Here is a 25866-nt window from a genome sequence, read left to right as displayed (position 1 = left end):
GGACTGCAAATGTCTTGGTGGTAGGGATACCATTTATTGGTATTAAATGCACCATTTTAGAGAATGAATCTACTATGATCCATATGGTAGTATAACGATTAAAATTTGGTAAATCGGTTACAAAGTCAATACTGACGGCATGCCAGGGGTATGGCAAAGAGTGCAACAAACCAACTGGTGGAGTACAGACCCCCTTGTTCTGAGCGTATATCGGACAGGCTTGCACATAACTGTGCACATTCTTGGATAGATTGGGCCACCAAAACCATATTTTACAATTACCAATAGTTTTTTGAATTTCTGCATGCCCAGCAAGTGGTTTATCGTGGCACCAATTTAAAACCTAGTGTCTAAGTTCTTCAGTGGGTACATACAAATTGTTACCTATGATAGAGAAGTCCATCTTTCATCATAATATCTTCCTCTTTTAACCATTCATCTGAATTCATCTGTTGCACATATTGTTTATCCACGTCCAAAAACTGTTGTTTAGTACAAGTACCTATCACCTGTTCATTGCATAGTATGTTTTGTGGTGGGTGCATGTTAATTCAGGTGGATCATGACCCCAACGTGATACCATGTCTGCCTTGGTATATTGTGTTCCTGGATGATATGTAATCACAAAATCATACTCACTAAAGAACAAGAGCCATCTAATCTGTCTGGGTGTCAAGGCTTTTAGGGATCAAAGGAATTGTAAATTGTTATGGTCTGTGTAGACTGTGACTGTATGTACTGCACCCAATAAATAGTGACGTCACTTTTGGAAGCATAGTTTTATGGTGAGCAATTCCATTTCTGTTAAAGTATAATTTTGCTCACAGGCAGCAGTTTCTTGTAGTAATATGCAATGGGATGCATATGACCTATGGTGTGATCTGGTTGGGAGAGGATGCCTCCCACTGCCACCTGTGAGGCATCGACCTCTACAAAGTACAGTAGTGTCAGATCAGTGTGTTGTAGAATTGGGGCCCAGGTGAACTTGTCCTTTAATAAACAAAATGCATAATTGCCTTCTTTAGACCACACGAAAGGCACCTTTTTTCTTAGCATTTTGGTGATAGAGCTAACAATGTCTGAGAAATGAATGATAAATCTCCTATAAAAGTTAGTGAACCCCAACAAACGTTGTACTTCTTTAATTGAGGTAGGTGCAAGCCATTCTAAGATCACCTGAACCTTCCTTTTGTCCATAGTGATTCCTTCTGGAGATAACATATATCCCAGGAATTCCATTGACTGAGTGCGAAAGGTGCATTTTTTAATTTTACAAAAAAAAATAGCGTCTGTTAGACATTGTAACACTGATCACACATATGTAACATGCTCTGTCATGTTTTGAGAGTAAGTAAGGATGTCATCTATATGTACTATGCCAAAGACATCAAAAAAGTCACACAAAAATGACTTACAAAAAACAGGAATGCTGCGGCGATGTTTCAAAGGCCCTTGGGCATGACTGTATTTTCAAAGAGGAGTCTGAAGTTAGTTTGGAAAGCTGTATTTGTTTTGTCACCTTCTTTTACTCTAAGGTCATTGGCCCATCACAGTTCCAATTTTGTATATTCGATGGACTTTTGCACCTGATTCAAGAGAACAGGGATTACTGACAAGGGATATCTGTTCTTCACTGTTACCTTATTGAGTCCCCTATAGTCTATGCAAGCATTAGATCACCACTGTTGTTTGGGATAAAGAAGAGAGGAGGGTAAACCGGAGAGGTGGAATGAAGAAAGAAGCCTAAGGCTAACAATTCATCCAGATATTGCTTCTGATGCTAAGTCTTATTTTCGGATAGGGCGTAAATGGGACTACGTGGTAAATTGACCCCTGGGATTAGATGAATTCTACAATCAAACTCCCTGTGTGTATAAAAGAAGGAACTCAGCCACCAACTCTTCATTACACTTCTGGACCTGTGGAAACTCTGCCAGGAAAAAGGACTGATATGCTGCTACAAGGACTGCCACTGTGCTGGACTACAGCTCTAAAAGGACTGCGGTCGTGCTGTGCTGACTTGCCGTCCTTTTGCCTGGAGAAGAAGAAACGGACCTGCAACTTCATCCTGAGTCCAGTACCCAAAGGGCTAGTCTGCTGGCCTCCTGATGTGTGCCTCAGGGACATAAAATGCTCCACAACAGTTCCTGGACCCATCTTCAGCGAGTTCAAGACACCCAAATGTTTCCTCTCCAGCCACGGTCCCTTAGTGTGCCACACAAGCTATTGTAATCAAGCTGTTGGGCTCTTCGCAAACTGTGAATGCATCCTCGCCTCTCAGACCAAAAATCAGCGCAAGCTGTCACCAGCCCATTTCTTCACAGCAAGCATTGATCTCCCGCGGAGGACCGCCAGCCCTAAGCTCCAGCCAGCCCGTTCAGGACACCTGGCCTGCTCTTTGTACCACGTCGACTACTACCTACGATACTCTCCTTGCTCCCTGTGACCCTCTTCAACGTGAACAGGACTCTTGGCACAAAACACTGGGACTGAATCCGACCCGTGGTCCATCACAGTCGGCCTGAACTTTAGACTTTGACCCAGTCCACCATGATCAGATAACCGCTGTTAATGCTTTATGCTTTCAGTTACTCCATTATAATTTATTCTTTAAAAATTCAGAACTTCGGTTGTACTTATTGGATTTGTGTCATTTTGGTCTTGTTTTATTTGTTTGTCTACCTGGTGTGGGACCTTTTGTGTGATGTTGTCACAATTTTACTGTTTGAAGTGTTGCACAAATATCTTAAGTATTGCCTCTAAATTAAGCCTGGCTGCTCTGTGCGAAGATACCAGGAAGTGAGCTCAGGTTACTTTGAGGTTTGCTTATGCCTTATGCCTTATGCTTAGGACTGTGTTTGCTCCTTGACCAGAGCTCATACCCATTCAACCAGTGACCGAGTTTCTAACAATATGTATGAGGTGTGCCATTTTATTTCTTTAAAAAGTATTTGTGAATTATCAGAAGTTTCATTAATGTAGAAATAGTTGGGCATCAAAAGCTTTCCAAATTTTCGTTCCAGCCAAAAAACAACAGCAAGTAGGTGAAACTCAAATGCAAAATCTGAATCTCCCTTGAGTTTAATCAGGTTGATGGATGATTGGATGTACAGATTTGTTCAGTTCTTCATCATTTATGTTCCTATAAATGTCCTAGAGCTGAACCCAGTATTCGGCGTAGAATGTAAGCAGTACTTAGTGTATGATGGCATAATTGCATCTCACTCTCTTCATTTATTTTCCCTGTAATACAGTCAAATGGTATGCTACGATTTGCAACCGGAAGCATGACAGTATGTTTCATGTTTGCTTTGCTTCATGTTCACACTACGGACTCATTGTGGCTTGCACTTTGTGGTACCATTACATTTCGGCCCTCAATACGAGTGGCCTGGTTCACTGCGAGCAGTGTGGGGCTGGTAGTAACTGCAGCATGTGAATCTTTTTGGTACAGTTTCCAACAAAATCTGCACGTTATTCCTCAAGGGCTCAGAATTGGGTGGTGTTTAGCCCACCCAATAACTGTCTACTCAGCAAAGTCGTATTTCATCCGGTACAATACATAGCAAAGCAGTCCGGACTGAAGCAACTGGGGGGGGGGAGGAGGGAGGGGGGCTTTCGTTTTGCTCTGGCCTTCACCATTTTAATCTGCGTTTATCACCAAATGTACACTAACATTTACTCTGGTCGGCCCATATCTCTTGGGTTTTCTATAGCATGTGTGGGCATCTCATCAAGGCAAGCTAGTTCTACGCATTTTGGAACATGATGTCCAGAATTCATAGTAGAATAAAAGAGCGTAGTATTCAAAAGAACGTAGGGTTGATGAACACTTCTGTGCTTTACTGGTCTGGCACTCCTATTAAATTGGAACTACTGGAGAATATGCAAAAGTGCTGAAAACAAGGTACTTTCTGCCCGAAGACCTTCGCCTGGCTCCTGCTCTTGTTGCCTTTCACAAGGCACTCGAGATCAGTCGCTTAATTTCCCCTCTCCCCCAACTCCCTCCTCTTCACCTTCCACCTCTCGTTCTGTTTTCCATTATTACTAAATTGTGTTTTTCCTTCTTCGGGTATTGTAATGTGTTTCAATCCCCTTGCGGCGAGGACCACGTTATAGAAATGAAGATTACCGGTAAGTAATAGGACATATCCAATTAGAGAAAATCCAAGATGGATCCGTGAGTTAACCACTTTCTGCCGATGTTTGGCATTATTGCCAGAAGATTTCGAATTTTGTTAGAGCCAAATCAATCTTTCATATTTTCCAGATTGGTGTGAACAGAGACATTAAACTGGAGAACAGAAAAAAGCCTCTACACAGTGCTTAGCATCGGTTACACTGGAGTATTTCCAGTGCTTTGAAACAACAGACTGTGGTAGTAAACTCTGCAACAAACAAGTTATTATTGTTCCCTCCAAGGTACAGTATCTCGCTTTGTAATCACCATTAGGAGTCATTTTGCGCCACAGAGAAAATATCATTGATGTGTTTTCCCTAACTAAAGAACACTGGGATCTGACAGTTGATGAGTAATGTGATGGGAAACTATGACTAGGGCCGGCAGAATGGTTAAAATAAAGCTTGAATTATATTCAACAGAATTCAAATAATAGAGAGAACATTACCTTCTATGTATCCCAGAGGAAGTAGCAAAGTAAACATCGTGTGACATATTTTAATAGAAAAAAAATACCAGCAATCACGAAAACTATGCATAGAAAGGGAACATGGGGCAAATTCTCACCGTTCTCACCGTTTTGATAAAAGAAACCCCTTAAAGAGATTTAAAGAAATATTCTAAATATTTTTTAGAAAGTGCTTTTTCCACAATGCTCATACAAGAGTTCACAATTTATCATATTCACTTTATAGGAAACTTCTCCAGCAGGTTCAGAACAGCGAGTAAATGTATCAAATACATTGCATTTAAACAAGGCTATTTTGTGATTTGCATGATCAAAAGACGAAGCCTCAAGCCAGCCAGCAGTGGCTGATACAGCCTGGTGCTCCTCTTTGATTTTCTCCCTCTCTCTATTCTCATTTTTATTGCATTTTGTACTGGGAAAAAAATGAAATGGCGAAAGTTTAGAGATGTACATCCAGTAGCAGACCATCCCCTGCTAAAGGGGTGGGCGGACTGGGCCGAAGAAAGGTAAAGGCAGGTAGGGAGGGGGGAGTCGGAGGACAAAAAAAAGAACATTCAACTTCACGCCACATCGCTCTCCTCCTGGTTCTGGGGACAGGCACCCAGAATGCACTGCGGCCAATCCTGATGCTGCAGGACAGCGTCAGCAACTTGCTCTCCCAGGCAGACTGGGAGCCTGTGCCTTCTCTCTCCAGCTCAAGCAACACAGCTGGGCGTGAGAGAGCTTCACTGTGCATGAGGCCTGAGACGGCCCACCAAACACCTCATGCACAGTAAAAGGAGTGCATTAGCAGTGTCATCCCTTGGACCCACCTCCGAGACTCGTCAGAGTCCTGGGGGCAGGTCCAGTGGATTAAAATGAAATGATAATAAAATGGGTATAAAAAACATTTTATTATTGGGTTTTTTGCTGGTGGTGGCAGGGGGTGGTGCTCCTCTGCTCCAATGGAGCGGCCGCCGCTGTGTACATCGAGTAAGCAAATCAAAAATACGTTGTACAGATCAGAAAACAAATAAAAGTTTGTTCACAAGTGAAATCCAGAACTAGGCCCTCCTACAAGAAGGCACTTCAGTATACCCTCTAAGATCCGCTTGTTTGACCTCCACTTTTAGATTTTGCACACATTTTCTGAAGTACAGGTATCCTTTAGCACAATGTATTTTGCAAACTTGACTTTACCAAGATTCAAGAACAATTTGCTTAAAGCTGTCACGAGATATCAACCTACTTGCTCATGAATCCTTGTCTGGTTCTGCTAAGACCTGACAAGATACCCTTCGGTTAACTTTAGGGTTAAATGTCTATTGCCTGAAAATAAGCAGTTCAGTTTATGTAGGAAGATGTACTCCAATTATTGTTTTTTACTATGTTCCTTTCAATTGTTGGGTTTATGTGTTGCCATTTTAGAAATATCACTGATGTCCTGATGTTGTTGATGCCTTTATAGTGGTGCAATGCAATCTAATTACATATGGATAGTTACAATTAAGTCAGTGTTCTTCTAGGAAATGCATTTTATTTTGCTAATACCATTGGCACTGTTTGATGAATCTCCACAAAACTTTACAAAAGGTTTATCTTCTTTGCCTAGTTAGAGCATGGAAAGTTGCAGGGTGATTCGTCAAGCAGGGGCCAAGAAAAAAGGGTGAGTCCAAAACACAAAATACCCCTGCATTTTCCATGGACTCTATTGAACTTTATTACAGTAAACACTGCTGAATGGAATTACACCAAATTTGGTAGATATTGATCCAGAAAGCTATAGTCTATTCCCAATGAGAAGCACTCCAGTACTGCAACAGTGATTCTCTCACCTGAGCATGATGCTTCTTCAGAGGTTGCCACAGAGAGGAAGGAACTACTTTACCAGGTCAGCTAAATTTAACCTAGCGATAATGGAAGAATTCTAGATGTCACAACCAGATTCCATCACATCACATTGTTCTGTTCTTAACACCTTCGCTGCGGCGGCTATTCCGCCGCAGCGCTAAGGAGGCCGGGGGGCCGTGCGGCGCTCACACGCTGGTGACGGAACTGCTCCATCACCAGCCTCAGTTGAGCTGTGCTCATGACGGAGCGGTTCCGTCATGGCCCCGCCCGCTCAAAAGAACGCGCGCGCAGGCGCGTCGGCCGGGCCATGACGGAACCGCTCCGTCATCAGCACAGCGCCACCACGGCTGATGACGGAGCGCTTCAGTCATCAGCGTCGAAGAGGTTAAGAGATCTTCACAGTGCCACCATAGCCTGGGTATGCTTCTCTAAAGATCTAAAGTGGATGCGTTGTTTCCACATCAAAATAGGAGTTCAGCAGGGCTTATCCTGGCCACTTGTTTGTTTAATCGGTACATTAATAATTTGAAGCAGGTCCTGATTGACACAAAAGCAGACTTTCAGCAAATAGGGTCTCATTGTTTACCGGTATTATAAACACGGGCAACGCGGTTCTCATAGCCAAAACCCTGAGGGGGTTGCAGCCCCTGTTGAACTCCTTTATTCATTTCATGGAGGAACTGGGCCTCACAGTCAATGTAAAAACATACTTTGTGATGGTTGTTGGTCCGTGCTCCACACAATCTTCTAGGTTCACACTATCCTGTACCCTCCCGAAGGCTAGAGAGTTCTGATGTTTTGGCCCACTGTTTGATTCTGCAATGAGCTGGCAACTTCTGAGTAGGATGAAGGAGGACTTTATCTGGGCAAATGCTGCAGTTTTTAGGTTTGCCTCAAGGCTGGGTAGCAGACCCGCCTGAGCCTCATTACAGGTTTACAGCTCCAATATATATTTCCAAAAGTGGGATGATGTTTAGCAGGCTGAGTTATAGACAGTGGAAAATTCCTCTCTGAGATGTCTCTTGTGTGTCCCACAAAGTGCCCCCACATTTTTGGTACAATGAAGAACTTGATGTGGCTTATATATCTCAAATTGTGGCCTTCATTCTCTCTGGTTGGACATAAGGTTAAGACCTAAGTTCTAAGTAAGGAGATTCTAAAGGACTGTTTGTCCCTTGACTATTCACATCACATTCCATGGTTCAAGTATGTCAGAGACTTCTGTCAGATTCTAGGCAGGGGAGACCTATTTTGTTCCCCAGACCGGATATGTAACTTTGATCACAAATGGGTGAAAGAACATTTCATGAGGCATAGGTTTTTGGCTAGAGAAGAAAATGCCCTAATGAAGACTTGTGTTTGATGACATATCATGCTGAAATCTGTGTCAACTGCAGAGCCATTCCTCCTGTCTTCTAAAAGTTGGTATGAATGTTTTTTTGTTAACTAGGTTCTGGCTGGACTTATTGCTCTATTCGTTAGCTTACCCTCGTGAGAGGAATTGTGGTCACAAACCTACATCCTGCGGCTGCGAAAATAGGTATCTGCAGGACACCCTGTAATTTACTATGTTCTGTCATTCTTGTGCGTGCGATGCCCAGGAAGGCGAATATTATCCTCATTTTAAAAAGGGCAACTTTTTCTTAAGTCCAACCAGCCCTTATGTTCCTGCAGATGCTTCCAGGAGACATCATTTTTAATGTACTTACTTTTCTAAAAGTTGTTGTAAGGCTGGGAAACAGTTGTGTTAAGTCACCCCTTGAGACTTGGATCAGTCATTTTTCTTAAGATGTACTGTTTTATCTGTGTTCGATTATCTTTAATTGTTTTTATGTTTTACTTTGTTTGTAAATTTTTATCTGTATTGATCGATGATGGATTTTAACTGATGTACTATTTTATGGTGATGTGCTTTTAAGTTTTTTTTAATTCAAGAAATAAATAAAGATCATTTTGACTGTTTGATTTAGAGTAAATCCGTCCAGTAGTTTTTGAGTTATTGAGTCAGAAACATATTTGTATAACCAGAAGGTTGGGTTCAAGGGACTCTTGCAAGAGTCTGTTGAATCCAGTTTAAAAAAAACACGGTGTACTGAGTGACCAATGGAGCTTTTTCCTTTGGGCCAATTCACTCCCATGAATGTCGCACATTGTCGGGGGAGGTCCCAGAACCCACCGGGCCAAGATAATATTTTTGTTTTTAAAAAATGCTGCAATTCTGCATATTTCCCATGGGATCATAACATTTAAAAAACAAATGGAATGGTGGCCGGGGGCCTCAGTGAAAATGAAAGTAGTTTGGGGCACAATGCCCCCTTCTCTCTAAGCCTTATCGAAGCCTCGAGGATCCCATACTCTTCTGCAAAAATGAAAAAATAAGTGAAACAGCACATGTCACTCTCCCTAGGCTGATTACATCCCGCTGGGACCCCATCCCCAGGGGCTACTATTTTACAAAAACGGGAGGGGTTGCCTGGCCCCCCCTTCCCGAGTCAATGTAGGCCCCAGGTACTGCATGGCCTAGGACAAAAAATGCATTTATAGGGGAGGGCTGACATGTAACTATAGGGGATGTTGGCACTTTAGCCCCCTCCCCAAACCTCAAAAGGCCCCAGCGACCCCATTGCTAGGATTGGCTCACACACTGTGTCCCAGGGAGCCCACCCACATGACACAGTATTTTCCCTGACTGCAGGAATGTGGACAAGCAAGACCTCAAAATACCGGGGCACATCTTGAACACTCTTCAAAGTAGGACTCTACACACTTTAGAATACCAAAATATTATGTGAACAAAGCTCAATACTCATTTGCCAAGTAAAGGGGGATATTTATTGCCGCAAGTTCACATCAATGGCGGCTTCTCCCCTATGGCAGAGAAGCGTCGTCCTGTTGCTCTGCGAGCAGTGTAAAAAGGAAAACTTAAATGAAAATAAGTAAAAATTATCATTTTCGTTTTCCTTCTTCCTTGGATGCGAAGCAGGGTGGGTGGACTGGCTGGCCAGTGCAGGGGGTGAGTGTAAAGCACACTCAAAAGGGAGCATGATGGTTTGACCGACCCAAGAGGGCCAGTCAAACAGTCATGCGCACTTTGCATCTTCTCCACTAGGCAGCATTACACAGCCTGGGTAGGAACATGAAAAGCCTCCAAGTCCCTGTCTGAGCTCCAAACCACAGCGCTCTGACCAATCACTACGCTGCTTAAGGCAGCGTTATGATTGGACAGGGACTTCTGCGAGGCTGTGAGCTTCTTGCTGCGTTGCGGAGAAGGCAGAGCAGAGCTGGTGGCACCAGGTGGCATTCAGGTAAGTACGTTTATTTATTTTACTTTTTTATTCCCCTCTCTCCTCCCGCCGGCCGCACCACCCGTACTTTATAGCGGCTGCTACTGGTTACCATATATCAAATGGCAATAATACACACAAATAAATCTATAGAAAAGTAACTGTATTTACACAAAAATAAGTAATTAGAACCTGAAATACTTCACTGGCTGTCTGTTTAGAGGGACCCTTGCCAGCACAACTGGGGAACCTGTTGACCGTCTAAGGTGGGAGGTCGGAACCGGGCACAAAAGCTTTGGTCTGTGTGTCCGCTCCCAGGGGAGTTCCTATCAAAACCCCAAGAGGTTTCTGTCTTTATACTCTTTACTAACACAGAGAGAGATTTCTAGAAGCTCCCTATCCATTCATCTGCACTGTAGGTGCTGGCTCCACTCTCTTCATCGAGGTCTCACAAAGGAGATGGCCAGGTTCCGATGAGAGCTGAGGCAGAATTCTTCACATTCTCATCCTTGGACCGGGAACGCATCCCATACCGTTTATTCGAGCAGCTTATCTCTCTCACTCTGTGAAGTGAGAAACATGAACAATCTGCTGGCACAAGTAACCCCAGCCTGCCTACGTTTGCATCTGAAAGACAGGGTCAGACAGACACAAGATGAAACTGTGCTACTAAAATGTAGTTAAACTAAAATGGAGTCAATGGTCAATACACAACCTCATAATGTATAATTGCCTGTCGCATTACACTTGCCAGCGAGCCGGGAAGCCATATCTGCTGCCGCCAAGTGGGAATAATAAAGTAGTGACCCAGGGGTATGCTGCCCTAGGCCTTAATGCCCTAGGGAGGGGCAGCATGACCCCTCCCTTCCATTTATACTTTGGCCCTAGGGATGGATTCCCTGGGGTCTCAATATAGCTCCATGATAGGGCCACATACCCACCACCCATTTATAATTCACAGAGAACCCTGGGCACTGGTTTTTGGAGGCGTGCATTTGGCATCTTATTAAAAACAAATAATTTTAGCCAGGTGGGGCGGCATGCCTCTGGGAACCTTCCACAGGGCCTAGTTTCCAAGACCTGTAATGGCAACTGCAACGTTTTTTTTCATGTTGCAGGCAGATAATCAGAGCACTCACTTCAGCAGAAGCGTGTCTTCTGTAGGTGCAAATTGGCCCAAGAGAAGTAAAAACCTGGGCCAATCAGAATTACTAATTTTTTTTAAGTGGGTTTGAGGGACACTCACAATAGTCTCTTGAACCTACCGTCCATACATACAAGTATTTTTGAGACTGAATATATGCAAAAATAACTGAATGGATATACATCAAATAACAAAAAGCATGTTTTCTGGACCAAGTTCTAGCTTACAGCTAAATCACGCGGAATTCCATTCAGCAGTTTTTGCGGTAGTGCTTCTCAAAAAATTACATTGAAAATGGATTGGAATTCTATGTTTCTGGACCTCGCCTTTTATTTTCCGCCCGATTGACAGATCACCTCAAAAGTTTCTATGCGCAAATTAAGCAAAAGAGATCACTTTTTAAAAAAGTTTTGTGAACGTTTGTCAAACAGCCTCAAAGTTACTAGCAAAACAATAAATGCATTTCTTATGGAAACTTTGACCTAATCATAACTACACAATGGCGATGGCACCACCATGTTTTCATTTCACATTTCTGCAGTCACCTGATGAATAGCTTTATCAACAAACATGAGCCAGAGTTCTAGAGACAATAGACATACTTCATTTGTTCACAAATGGTCTCTGAATCTGCCATGCATGTCTCAAGTCTAAAATTCCCATCATTAGCTAACCCAATGCTCATCTTCACCTTTCACTTAGTATGTGTGTATATGTGCGTGTATTTGTGTGTGTTGATGTGCATGTGACAAAGAGAGAGTAAGAGAGAAAGGGAACAAGATAGCCAAATGTGTTGCATTAGAGAGAGAGAATGATTACGTAACTGTGTTCGTATCATCAACTAAATGCCTAACATATGTTATCTATTGGCCATGTTCTGCCTAATCCTCACTCAACGGCTCACTCGTACAATTAGTTAACCTTTTCCCAGAGCACCCCAAAATCATTCCAGCCCACATTTTGTTCACTCCTAGCTCCATATCTGCTCCTTTTGAACGTGTGGCATAGGGGTTCATTTTGACACTGTAATATGACTCACCAGATTCCCAAAATTATTGTCCTGTGGCGCGTGTTCTGGACAAATCTGCAGGCCTCATTCAATAGGGAGATCATCTCAGGGTGCCGTGTGTGTGAACCTGGAATGAAATGAAAATCCACTGGTTCAAGTACAATAAGTCATAAATACTGACCTTGGGTAGGCCAGAGCTCCAAACCACACCAGCCCTAGAGCCTTGAATGGGTGGATAACACCTGGGACAGATTGGTCTAGACAAGATTTAGGCTGGGTTTCATTAGATAGTTTTACATATAAGGGGGTAAACCCAATGGTACTGGGACCTGGGTAAGAACTGGTATGATATAAAGTGGCCCCAGTAACTAAGGACAAACTAAAGTTTATGAATTGCAAAACATGAAATTATAACAGATGAATCTACAACAATTTTTAAAGGGAATGTTATTGAATCACATTATCACAAACGGATCATTTGTCATAGTTCAGTCATCATATTTTTAAACATACAGTGCCCTACAGGACAGAGAAGGAAGGAAGGTAGGTGAATTGGGGGTCAGGATCGTGATCATGTGAAAAGCATGGAAAAAAAGTTAACTCATACATCATTTTGCAGAATATCATTGAGCTCATTAATTATGGGCAAATGCTCCATGATTTCATGTATACATACTTAAAACATTCTTAAAAACACTATGCCCTAATGTTGGAACACAATAGAATTGTTTGTTGTAGACAAAAGAAAAGTCGACGTTTCGACCCAGTAAACACAACGTAGGTTGGTAAACACCTTACACTGGGTCTTCATCAGGACAAAGATGTGTGTAGGAGGGCACCTGATATAAAAAATATAAGACTCAAAATCGATACTGTATGATCCACTACTTAATCCACAGAAAAAGCCAAATGTGCAGAGGGGATATTTACCGATGCAGGTCCTACAATTGGACGCAGTGCAGAAAACGGGCCAAACAGCTCCTAGAAAATGGAGGGCGACATCGACCCCTACAAAAAATAGAGGGGTGATTAGAACGCATTAGTAGCTCCAAGACAAATTAAGTAAATTGGCAGACAACGAGATAGAAACTCACTTGAGTCCGTGGGACAGAACTCTTGTTCTTGGTCATTAGTAATGCCTCTCTAGGGCTGTACCATCCTCTCTTGGAGGCTCTTTTGATCAGGCAGTGTGGGTATCCTCTCTCCAGGAGACGCTGGCTCAAGATGTCAGCTTCAGTTTGTAGTCGCTCTTCTTCGAGCAATTCTGGCGAATCCTGAAAAAGTGCCTCACCGGTAAATTACCCCTCAGGCTTCGCGGATGGTGACTGCTATAACGTAATAGTGAATTGCGTTCTGCTGGTTTGCGATGTAGGGTGGTGTAGAGATTTCTATCCTCATGGTAGATTGTAATATCAAGAAAGTCAATGCGCTGGTTATCCGAATGCATCGTAAACTGGATGTCCTTGCTCTGATTGTTTAGCCACGTATGAAACACTTGTAGATCATCGGGTGTTCCTGTCCATATCATAAGGACGTCATCGATGTATCTCCGCCATTCTGTTATTTTAGCCAGGTGTGGGTTATTGGGATGTAGGATCAAAGAACATTTAAAATCATCCATAAAAATAATCACTAAATCCGGGGCAAAGGCCACCCCCGTGGCTACTCCCTTGGTCTGTAGATACCCATGCGGTCTCTTAACATTGTCTTAATATTTGGAGATGTTCATTCTCCTTCGGCAAACTAGTTAATGACGCTCGGTTTTATGTTTGTTTTTCTCGCGGCGTTGCACCACCTGAGTATTTGGTTTCTGTACACCGAAGATCGGTGAGTCTATTAACCCTTTCTGAAACCACCTATTTTGCTAACTAAATCCTGGTAACAATTATGTGGTGAGTCTTGTGACTCTATTTTTTGTGTTTTTCAGCACATTCATTTATTGAGATCTATACTCCAGATTTTGGACAGGTATTTCACATACCGTGTTATTGGATTTTAACGACTTGTATATGTAATGTGTGGATTTATTAATTCCTTCCTCCTGTTTGTCCTCCCTTGTTTTTTAGATTCATGTGATTCAGTCAAAAGTTCATGCAGTAATTACAATTGAGCGACTCTAGTTTAACGGGGACACGCTGTTCTGTCCCACGGACTCGAGTGAGTTTCTATCTCGTTGTCTGCCAATTTACTTAATTTGTCTTGGAGCTACTAATGCGCTCTAATCACCCCTCTATTTTTTGTAGGGGTCGATGTCGCCCTCCATTTTCAAGGAGCTGTTTGGCCCATTTTCTGCACTGTGTCCAATTGTAGGACCTGCATCGGTAAATATCCCCTCTGCACATTTGGCTTTTTCCGTGGATTAAGTAGTGGATCACACAGTATCGATTTTGATTCTTATATTTTGTATATCAGGTGCCCTCCTACACACATCTTTGTCCTGATGAAGACCCCAGTGTAAGGTGTTTACCAACCTACGTTGTGTCTACGGGGTCGAAATGTCGACTTTTCTTTTTTCTACAACTAGCCCTTGCTTCAACAAACATTTCTATTGTGTTCCAACATTAGGGCATAGTGTTTTTAAGAATGTATAAATGAAATCATGGAGCATTTGCCCATAATTAATGAGCTCAATGATATTCTGCAAAATGATGTATGAGTTCACTTCTTTTTTCCATGCTTTTCACATGATCACGATCCTCACCCCCAATTCACCTACCTTCCATCCTTCTCTTTCCTGTAGGGCACTGTATGTTTAAAAATATGATGACTAAACTACGACAAATGATCCTTTTGTGGTAATGTGATTAAATAACATTCCCTTTAAAAATTGTTGTAGATTCATCTGTTATAATTTCATATTTTGGAATTCATAAACTTTAGTTTGTCCTTAGTTACTGGTGCCACTTTATAGCAAAAGGATTTCATTAGATGGCATCTTGTTTTCCCCCTCAGGCCAATTTGATTCATCAAAGGTTTTATTATGCCCATGCAATGAATCCTCTCCGAAAGAGCCAGTTGCATTTTACCTTTTTTTATCTGTATTATTCGGCCTTTTCTTAAAGGTCTTTAATACCAGTTTTAAAGGAGAGCGGAATTAGAAGATGTGGTGCTGCCTTGCTCTTTTTGCAACAGTTAAACTCTTTCTATGAAAGTATAAATATTTGCCTCTTTTAAAAACGTGCGATCTCTAAAAAGAACATTTTTATTTTAGCTGTTTTATTTAACATAATTGTTTTTTATGATGTGTTGTGTAGATTGGAATGGTTTTACGATGTGATTGCTGAAATTCCAGATTATTTCAGGGTTGTAGTCTGGAAAAAATTTGAGGGTTTTAATTATTCTATTTTGAAGTACCAACGAACTGTCATTTTCTAGCCACGCTAAATATTATTGCGATTTATTTGCATTGAATTGACTACCCAAATTTATTATTTGAGTCTCTACATTTGATCTCTCAAACCTGCTAAAGAAACCCAAATTCCAGCTGCCGCACTATACAGCTCAGTCTGATAATATGTGATCCAATGCTCTATACTCAGAAGATGTGTATATTCTGCAACAGCATTCTACATTCCCTTCTCCTACGTCCTATTGTCAAATAGAAAGGAGAATTACTAATTGATGTTTTAACTTCCTTAAATTAAGCAACAAACCCTAAACTCAATTTCAGCTTGAGTTACTGGGTTGGTTCTGGGACGAATTAACAATTGCATTGGAAGACATAAGAGAGCTGAAACACTCTTCTCAAGCCAGTGTATAACGTTGTGGTCTTTCAAGGGAAGATGGATCAGGATTGCCCTAAAGTCATATCGATGCTTACCCCCAAGATGGACTTGACCAAGGGATTAACTTTACCTGCCACCTGGAGACCACTCTTTTCAAAGATTTTGCTTTGCAGTTCCCTTTTCATTGCAGCATTGATGCCCAGACCTGCCTTTATAGAGTCACTAAACATAAGTCTTGTACTATTCTTACAATTTCTGAGGTTATGTGGGAATTCCCTTCAGGTGCTACTCATGAAATCTTTAGGGCGCCATTCTCTTTATCACATATATGCTTTGGGCAGCTCTGAAACTGATAGACTTAGCCCCAAGAATACAGGTGTGTTACCTTCCCGAAAGTGCAAGACACAGGTTCAACAGCTAACAAAGAGATTAGCCAAAAATGGTGAACATTTTGCCCCTAAGGGTCTTCGTGACTCCATTCAGTGAGTGCCCTACCCAACAGTATTTATTTGTAATTCCTCTTGCTCCCTTTTCAACTTTATCCGGGACTATGTCCTTTCTAAAGCCTTCCACCTGAGTGTGACTGTAGATGTTTTGTGTGAAACTGTGTGAGAGATATGCATATTCATGAGCACAAGGGTCTGCTTCTATGTGTAAGTTTATGGCTATATGTGTATTAAAGTGATTGTCAGTATTTGTGAAACTGTGTTTGTGACACTGCTTTCATTTGTATTGTAAATCAGACAGCCATGCAATGAAAATAAAATCTAGCAGGAAAAATGATGGGTCTTTCCCCAAACAGAAGCTAAGGTGAGTCTCATCACAGTGGCATATATTCTTGGTCGGACTGAGACTGAAAATAGGGAGAGGAAACAAAATAAAATTGGCCACCATTTGCAAACCAGATCAGGCCAGTTTTGAACTTGTAACACACCGTATGGGTATTTTGCAAGGTATGGGCAACTGCATACATTTGAGTTTGCGGCAGACAATGTTTGTGATTATAAGAGTAACAAGCATTGGCATAGCCAATAGATCTAGCTTTTCGGAGCTTATGGGTGTTTAGTCATGCAGCGGATAATCCTGAGTACTATAACATTTACGGTTACTTCACGAGGAGTAGGCTAAGATGACCATACACAATAAAATGAGTAATTTCCAGCATGCGCATCAGCACCCCCCTTGGGGTATAAACATTACAATATAATAGTCAAGATAAGAAATACTGATGTTATGTGAGAATTCGACTCTCTCCCACAATTTCCTGCCATGAATAAGCACAGCCACAAGTCTGTCACAAAATAGTTGAATTGAACGTAACTCCTAATGTCCGAGTACAATCAGTCACACACATATGGAGTGGACCAAAGCAGAAGCAATCACAAATTCCACACCATGATACATCTGGAGAACCGCAATGCAGTCTCGCCTCCTTCCGTCGACAACACCACAGAAGGAGGCAAGACTGTACTGCAGTTCTCCACACGTATCATGGTGTGGAATTTGTGATTGCTCCTGCTTTAGTCCGCTCCATATGTGTGTGACTGATTGAACTATTTCGCCTGGACACATTTGGGTCAGTTTTTTCACTATTAACATGTAGTACTCGTTTATCCATAACAAATTGAGTGGATACGGAGTGTCCCATCTCTAATTGCTGGTTGTATTGATCTATCACAGATAGCCTGATGTAACACGTTTGGAGTGCCGTGCACATGCCCTTAAGAAGTCCATCTCTTTGGACGAAACACGTTGGCTGTTCATCTCAACTTGATATGTTTAAAACTAATTAAGAATAAATAAAGGAAGATTTGAAGAACAACCTTGGACATAGATCTTATGACTTTTGTGTGATTATTCATAAAGTGGCGCACAATTCGCACTTGTTTTGTTAAACAGTGTCAAACACTTAATTTAAAGACAATCACAAACACCGTGGCCTACTGACCCACAACAGATCACCATCCCTGTGATGGCCGCCAATCATAGTCATAAAGGTTGCTCAGGGACATGCTGTAGTGTAGTCCCTAATAGGCTCTGCACATTGGAATAATATACACTATAGATTTGACATAGGAATGAGGTCAGTATGTCTCTATTGAGTACATTAAACTTAATTGTGTTTGCCAGCTAACTCAGAGGTCACTAGAAACTTTCTCGAATTGTAGTGTAGTTCCTATAGTCCCAATAGGCTCTGCGCATTGGAATAATATATTCAGCAGTGTAGACGTAGGACTGAGGTTAACTAGGTCTCTACTGACTATATTAGACTTAAGTTTTTGCCAGCTAGCTGAGAGGTCACTAGAAACTTTCTCGAATACGCGAGGAGGAGTTTAACCACCCTGGATAGACAAGAAGGGATTTAGTTTCTGACAACCATAAAACATGACAACTTTGCTCTCCCTGATTAAGAGTACATCTCTAGAGTCGTGTGAAAACAAAAGACAGCTATTTCACTCAGTCAAAGGTGCGTACTTAGTTTCACCAAATTGAAGAGAAAAGAGAGATGGGCGTTTTCAATAAAAGGTGTTATTTATTGAGCAGTCTTCTTCCTCATGCAAGAGAAATGAATTGCTACAATTGCAATACTTATAGTAAAGTAAAGTGCGTACAGTAAAAGCAGGATTATAAATTAATACTGTAAAAGCATTGATATGGTTTCTTAGCCATATGATACTTTAAAATAGATAAAATATATACATACATATATACATTGACTAATCGTACTCAACTGGTGCTTCTAACTACGCCTACCCTGGTGTACCTGACCTAAGCCTAATACGTGGGAAGGAGTAAGTAAGTAGCAGTTTAAGTTAAGTTTGTTTTGCCAAGAATCTGACTCAAGAATTCTCTGTAAGGGTTTAGTCAGTTCAGTACCTGGGTAATAGAAAGCAGGAGGTCTGGTATCTCTCTCTCAGGACTCGATATCCCAGTCACCCGCAAGGGTAGGCTGGAAACGCCGGAGCTGGATTTTCTCGGCAGGAGAAAAGACAGCGTCTTTCTCAGCGCGTCAAAAGGGAGGGGCAGCGTCCGTGGGCTCTCGCATCAGCTGGGCTCTCGGGCTGCTCCAGAATCACCACCGTGTGTTTGCTTAAGGCAGCGTTGGTATATTTATACCTGAAAGGTGCCGGGTTTGACGTAAGGCTGGACATAAGACGTCAATAAAGATGTCACTAAGAACTGGTTGTTCTTACAGTGCTTTACAGGAGTTCTCGGACGAAATCAAAACAAAGGCAATGGGGATTTCCCAGGTTGCTGAAGGCTTGGTTTGTTTAGAGAACTCGGTGTGCTTTCTAGGGGGCTGGAGGAGTAGGCTTGCTTAATGTGACAGCATGTGCTACGACTGAATTATGAATAGGGTTTTTAATGCCGTTGTATGGATATTATTGATTTATAACCGGACAAGGGCATAAAATAGAAATATCGATTCAGGTCCCTAGATAAACACACTACACCCACTCCACGAATTAATGTCCATCATTACTAAAACTAAGCAATAGTAAACATTTTTAAAGGTGCATGTGTATACCAACCCACCCCAAAATACATTTTTGCATTTGAAATGGTGTATGCGAAATACATGAAAATGATTATAGGTACTGTACGCTTTTCAAGCAGTGTAATCATTCAATAAAATAGGATGCGTATATATATCAGCTGAATGATTTTGCGAAAATGACACATGAAATGGCTCTTAATACAGAAAAGAAGTGCGAGACCATTTCATCACATATAAATACAGTTTTTGTAGATATGCTAGAGGCTAAGAACATATATTGTCTCTAGAGTTCCTAAAAATAGAAGCTCTGTTCTCTAAGAATAATTCTACTTTAAGCAGAGTGCAAGTGCCAAAAAATAAATATTTTGGAATCGGGAAAAAAAAAATTTCATTTTTCAGGGGAAGAAGAAAAAAATAGTTCCAAATATTTTTAGTAGCTTTTGTTTTTCAAAGCTGAAGGCCGAATTCAGAGTTCAGGGAATGCTGTGTGCTTGTTTGCTTTAGAGTTATTCTTTCTGTTCAGGGGAGAACATCATTTCAGACAGACTTTCAAAAAAGCAGTTTACCGCTTCAGGTGAAAGTTCGACCAAGTTGGAAAATGCCGCAACTGTGCAGTCGTGAGAATGATTGCTATCATCGATGTATTGTTCAGCATTGCTCACAGAAGGTCGTACCTGGTTGATGCTGCTCTCATCTTGCACTTCACTACCCTTTAATCGCAGTGGTGAAGTTTCCACGAATGCCGTCATCAGGATAGGTAACCGCTGGGGACAACACGATGCATGAGCCGTTACAGGACTTAGCAAAGTATCTGTATCCAATGGTACTTCTGATTGTAGTGTGAGACAGACGTCCAACATGCATTCTTCTCCGCATAGCATACATCTTAACACAGGTAAGATACAATTCTGCCAGATGGGTCTGAATAAAAGAAACCAGGTCATATTCAGATCTCTTAGCCGAGCTAATCCAAGGACTTTAGTTATGCGGTCCCGATAGCGTATAGCTAGGATCGTTTCTTCCATTGTTGCTGGAGTCTTGTCTGTGACATGGCTTGTCATAACGAAGCAGGAGAATCAAATATAAAATGCCTGCTACGAGTCCCAACAGGAGTGGAAGGCCGCCAAAGACCGAATGGACAAAATTAGGAAAGATGCCCAGGACTGCTTTGAAGGGTGTTAACAGTCCCGAAAAAATTGTCTTTAATACATGTGGGATACCATTCGTATCGGACATGTTTAGGATTTGGCTTAACATTTCCGCGAAATGTAAGGGGCAATTTGTTGATAAAAGTTTATGTATCTCTGCCGTTGTCCTTTCAACTTGAAGATCATATGTTTCTTTTGATGACGTCAAGGGCACAGTCGTCTGTAGAAGAACAGACTTCATTCTGCTTAAAGTATCAATTCGAATAGAAGAGATATTCAAAATGGGCCAAATTTTTCCCTCCCTGTCTGGAGTGTTGTTCGGATACAATACTTGCATACAACAAGTGACCATGGAAGAAACGCTTACTAGATAAGCTTTTCCTTGCACCAAGCCACAACATCTGTGGTCCACTATTAGAATGTAGCTCCCGTTAGAAAGCCGTCTAAAAAATGGCTCTATTCGAGTTGCAGGTGTGCAATGCTGGTGGCATGAAAGGTTATTTGAAGTCCCCTCACAGGCCCCATGTAGGTTTATACCCTGACACTGAAGTATACCACTTAGTGACCTTTTACAATTATCACCACTAAGAAATACATTCTGTCCTTTTTCACTATAACATGTGTGTGTGTATTACCCAACCTTTCATACTGGCCTGCTCGTATATACTCTTGGCAGTATTTAAATTGGAAAGTTGTTATCGGAATAGTTATGATTCCATGTATTATCCATTCAATGACAGGTCGTTCTGACATTGTCAATGGTAATCTCTCAAGTTTTTCAATGCTCAGAATTGTATATTCCGCTCCTTTTGGGCCAAGCTGATTTGTGTATCAGTAAGGTTAACGATAGAGAATAATGACGTTGTGTTGATTAAACGCCAGGGCACGTAGCCTGAACGCAGATTTTGTAACGTCCAGCCAAGCTGTACAATAGAACGTAGTTGGGACTGACCGTGTTGTAACATTAGTAAGTCCTGTTCTATTATATCAATTGCAGATGATACAATACTGTCCAGTGAATATATTCTGGAAGACAGAGTCATTAATCCATTGTCCACAACAGAAAGTGATTTTTCCAAATTAATACGGTCAATTTCCCGTATTTTTTCTGCTGTTTCAATTTGTGTTTCTTTCCAAGCTTCGTTGTATGCCGCATATATACTGGCCGCTATGAAACGTTTTTGACGCTGTTTGCGTGGTCCCATTATGAAATCCCGCAAGTCAGAACCTTCTTTAAGTAAAGTCAAGTGTTGCTTAATTTCTGCCAGTGGGGATGTCTGTAGCCATTCGAGGCAGAGTTTTCCTACACTGTATGTTGTAATTATCCCTGGATGTTGTCTCTGGGAGTATCTAGGGTCTGGCCTGGTCAATTTGAACCCCTGTATTTTGTTCAGGAATCTATCTTGACAGTTATTTGTGTCTGTGGGCCAGATCAACCATTTTTTTCAATCAGGATGTGTTCTGTTTTGGTTAAAAATATGGGATACGTCTATCTCAACATCTGTAGTGCTATTACTGTCAGATGTTGGCTTTGGAATAAACGGTTTATTTAGGTCTTTAATTTTGGCTAGGCCAAGACAGGTTGTCTGTTGAATTGTGTCATTCAAGAATATAATTTGTTCTGGGATCATGCAGGCAATAAATAATGATTCTATACCTTGGACCTGCCAATCTCTGGTACCCCAGATGGTTTTTGTTTCAATGTTATTTTTCCAAAAATCAAAACCAAATGTATTCATTTTTTCAAAAAATGTTTCTGAATAGATTAATTTAGTGTTTGTCAGCATGGTTTTCATTCCTGTCCTATTTAACAGTTTGAAATAAAATGTTTCTGCATCACTTGTGTTAAACCCTGAGAAGTATGGGAATTTATCATAAAATGTTTTTGAACTGCCTTTTGGTGGAGTTGCACAATGTTCCCATTGATTATAATTAAAAACATTTCTAGGTTGAGCAGATTTATGCAAATAATGGTTAGCATAGTGAATGTAGCAGTACGTCTGTTCATAATTTGATGAACCCTGTAAATAATCATGTTCTGTAAATTTTGCTGACATAACCAAATCTGACATCATATCATTAATACGTTCAAAGTCCCAATCATCAGAGAATGTGCTCGGTTTTACAAAGTCACTTAATGAAACCTTGAATTGATGTGGATACTTCAAGAGCTCGACCGGGCCATAAATTTCGTAATCTGTTTTGTCCCATGCTACTACACCGGGTATTGGATTGGCTGCGAAATTTACTGATGATAGTTCTCTTTTCTCGATGTGGGATGACTTGTGTGGCTTTAGGACCAAGTTGATGTTCTGACTTGCTGTGTCCATTGTACTATATTTTCCCTCAATGAAATGTCCCAAGCACAGTACCATGATGAGCCAAAGCAGGAGGAAAAGTACAACTAGCACAAACCAAAATTCAATCCATGGAGAAATCAGATAGGTTTCTTTGAGTTGATGAAAGCGTTCTTTTGCTTTGTCTTTAAAAGTCTTTGTAGTTGGCTGTTCTTCAGGTTCGCTTGGATCCTCAGAAAAGTCATCAAAATTGATGAAGTAGCCTGATGCAGTTCTGTCAATTGTCAGAATTGCTTCCGGATTTTCATTTGCTTTTGGAATTTTCTTTGTTTCATTAGCATAGTTTCTGGCTACATCGTTGTAGACAGGTGTTTCTTGACGAGCTGTTGCAATTTGGGTTTTAAGAGGCATAAGTTCCATGGCTTTGTTGCATAGTCCTTGTTGATTCACTGTAGGTTTATCAAATGTGATTAGTCTCTCAGTTTGAACCTCTTGTTTTGTAGCAAACTTTGGTGTTCTGCTATTTCTTGGGAGTCCACTGGGCTTACTACTTATTATTGGCCACATGATTGTGGTTTTACCAGGTCGATGGATACAACTCGGTTCTCCTTTTTACCAGCAAGGAGCGGTGGTACAACTGATCTTGTTCCGTTGACAGCTAAGACAGGTACTGCTTTTCTGTAAGAAGGCCCAAATTCCTTCTTCACCGCGATTTTTTTCTCTGACCAGATCCCCAATCTTTGGAATCCAGACAGGCCTTGCTGGGACAGGTGGTTTCTCTTCAGTGGCTGTTGGCTGCTGTTTCAACTTTATGTTGCTCAGGTCTTTTCTTGTTTCATTTAAGTCCTGTAAAATAGCCAAACGATCTTTGATATCAAAGCATTTTCCTTCTAGCACTGAAGTCTGACTATCAAGGTCCTGGATATGCATTCTAGTCTCAAACAATAGTTCGTACGGACTGAAACCTTTTAGAGAATTTCTTGGCAGATTGTTAAGACTACGTTGGACACTTGTTAAATGTTTAACCCACCCATCCCCCGAACCTAATACCTTTGCCGTTATAGATTGCTTTATGTCTTGTTTTTTTCTTTCCACAATCCCATTTCCCTCAGGAAGGAAGTGACAAGAGTACCGCAATGCAATGCCCATGCTGGTCATGGCCTCCTTATAAGCTCGAGAGCTAAAAAGCAGGACCATGGTCAGAATGTAGCATGCCAATTGCGTATGTGCCGATATAGACTCGCAAATCTTTTATAACAGTTCTGGCGTCAGCTGAGCGCTGGTGTCTACATTTTAAGTAAATCTAGTCTTAAATAATATTAATGGGACGCATGTTTCCTGTTTAATCATGCGTATAGATTGCCTTATGCTTTCTATTAGGCGGTCTGGTACTACGTCGGCCGGTTCGCCACTGCCATCTCTGTTGCAATTTTCACCATTTTTTGCAAATTTGTGATTATCCACGCTCATTCCCGGCCACATGTATTCTGATTGTAATTCTGTCAGAGATTCTTTGATCATCTGATGCCTTAGACCTAATCCCATGTGTGCTTCTTGTATTAAGAAGATTCTCCTGTTTGTGTTTGGAATCACTCTATCCCCCACTCCAGGGATTCGAGCAAAAGGAACGGAGTTTGCATCGATTATGTATGTATAATTGAGTGGAAAAGTCACGGGTAGTGCTGCACAGTCGCCTTTTGAAGAGGTTTTTACCGCCAGCATGGTTTCCCCGTCTATGTATTTTTCTGAACGCTTTTTTGTGGCTACGGAAGCCGGATTAGTTGCTTCCGCTGTGGCTGTCTCAGCCAATGAATTCCCTGCAGCGTGAACGCCATCATGCTGATGACTCAGTGTATGTATCATGTGAGTCTTTTGTAGTTCTTTCTTTACAAGAACTACTTGTTCCCAATGCGATTTTTGCTTGATTGTGGCACCTGTGTCATCTTTGTGACCGTTTTGAACACCTTTCTGCAAGTCATTATTGTATGATTTGACGCAGGAATGCGAATCGCACACTATGGGGCTCATTAGGATGGCGGACGGAAAAGCGACCGCAGCCCTGGAGTAAGCGGAATATGCATTTTCCGTATCAGCCAGCAGCGGACACTCCATCCGCCATATCAGGATAGGAAAGAGTGTCAAAATTCCATCCGCGACGGAAAATCACGGACCGCCGCCCAACTACACCCGACCACGCGGCGGACGGAACGAATCCTGAGACTCCGCCGTACGTACTGACGTCTAAGACCGTCCCCCAAATCAAGATGGCGGAAAATACACATAAAACCGCAGCGGAAAAACAACCTGTCTGAACACGGCGGATTCCCCACAGCGAAGATAAGATACATAGCAGAGATACCCACCACAAGCTGTTTGCCACCATGGACCCAGCGCTACACGCATTCCCGATGCTCTTCGCGTTCCACCACGTCCTAGTCTTGGCCCACCATCGACGCAGACGCAGGTAAGGCACAAACCATTGGCTGTCTGGAGGGGAATACCTGCAAGGGTTGTGACGTAGGGAGGGGGAGTGTCATGTTACCCAAACCACTGATTAGAAGCAAGTAGAAATACACATTTGTAGTACGCAAGCAGGAATGACAACGACAAACCACGAGACATGATTGACTACCTTTATTACACATAATAGGGGTATAATCACAGTGTATGAGTGAGCATGGGCAAAGTGGTCACCAGAGCATGAACATCAGAGGCAGCACGTGAGAGGGAGGAATGCAGTATCACAGCATCAACAGAGCATTGTGCCCAACAGAGCAGGTCCATCAGAGGCAGCACATGAGAGGGAGGAATGCAGTATCACAGCATCAACAGGGCATTGTGCCCAACAGAGCAGGTACATCAGAGGCAGCACGTGAGAGGGCAGAATGCAGTATCATAACAGCAACAGGGCATTGTGGACAACACAGCAGGTACATCAGAGGCAGTAAATGAGAGGGCAGAATGCAGTATCATAACAGCAACAGGGCATTGTGGACAACACAGCAGGTACATCAGAGGCAGCACATGAGAGGGAGGAATGCAGTATCACAGCATCAACAGGGCATTGTGCCCAACAGAGCAGGTACATCAGAGGCAGCACGTGAGAGGGAGGAATGCAATATCAGAACAGCAACAGGGCATTGTGCCCAACATAGCAGGTACATCAGAGGCAGCACGTGAGAGGGAGGAATGCAGTATCACAGCATCAACAGGGCATTGTGCCCAACAGAGCAGGTACATCAGAGGCAGCACATGAGAGGGAGGAATGCAGTATCACAGCA

Source organism: Lissotriton helveticus, chromosome 11 (assembly GCF_964261635.1).
Source record: "Lissotriton helveticus chromosome 11, aLisHel1.1, whole genome shotgun sequence".
NCBI lineage: Eukaryota > Metazoa > Chordata > Amphibia > Caudata > Salamandridae > Lissotriton > Lissotriton helveticus.
This window is presented reverse-complemented; position numbering follows the sequence as displayed.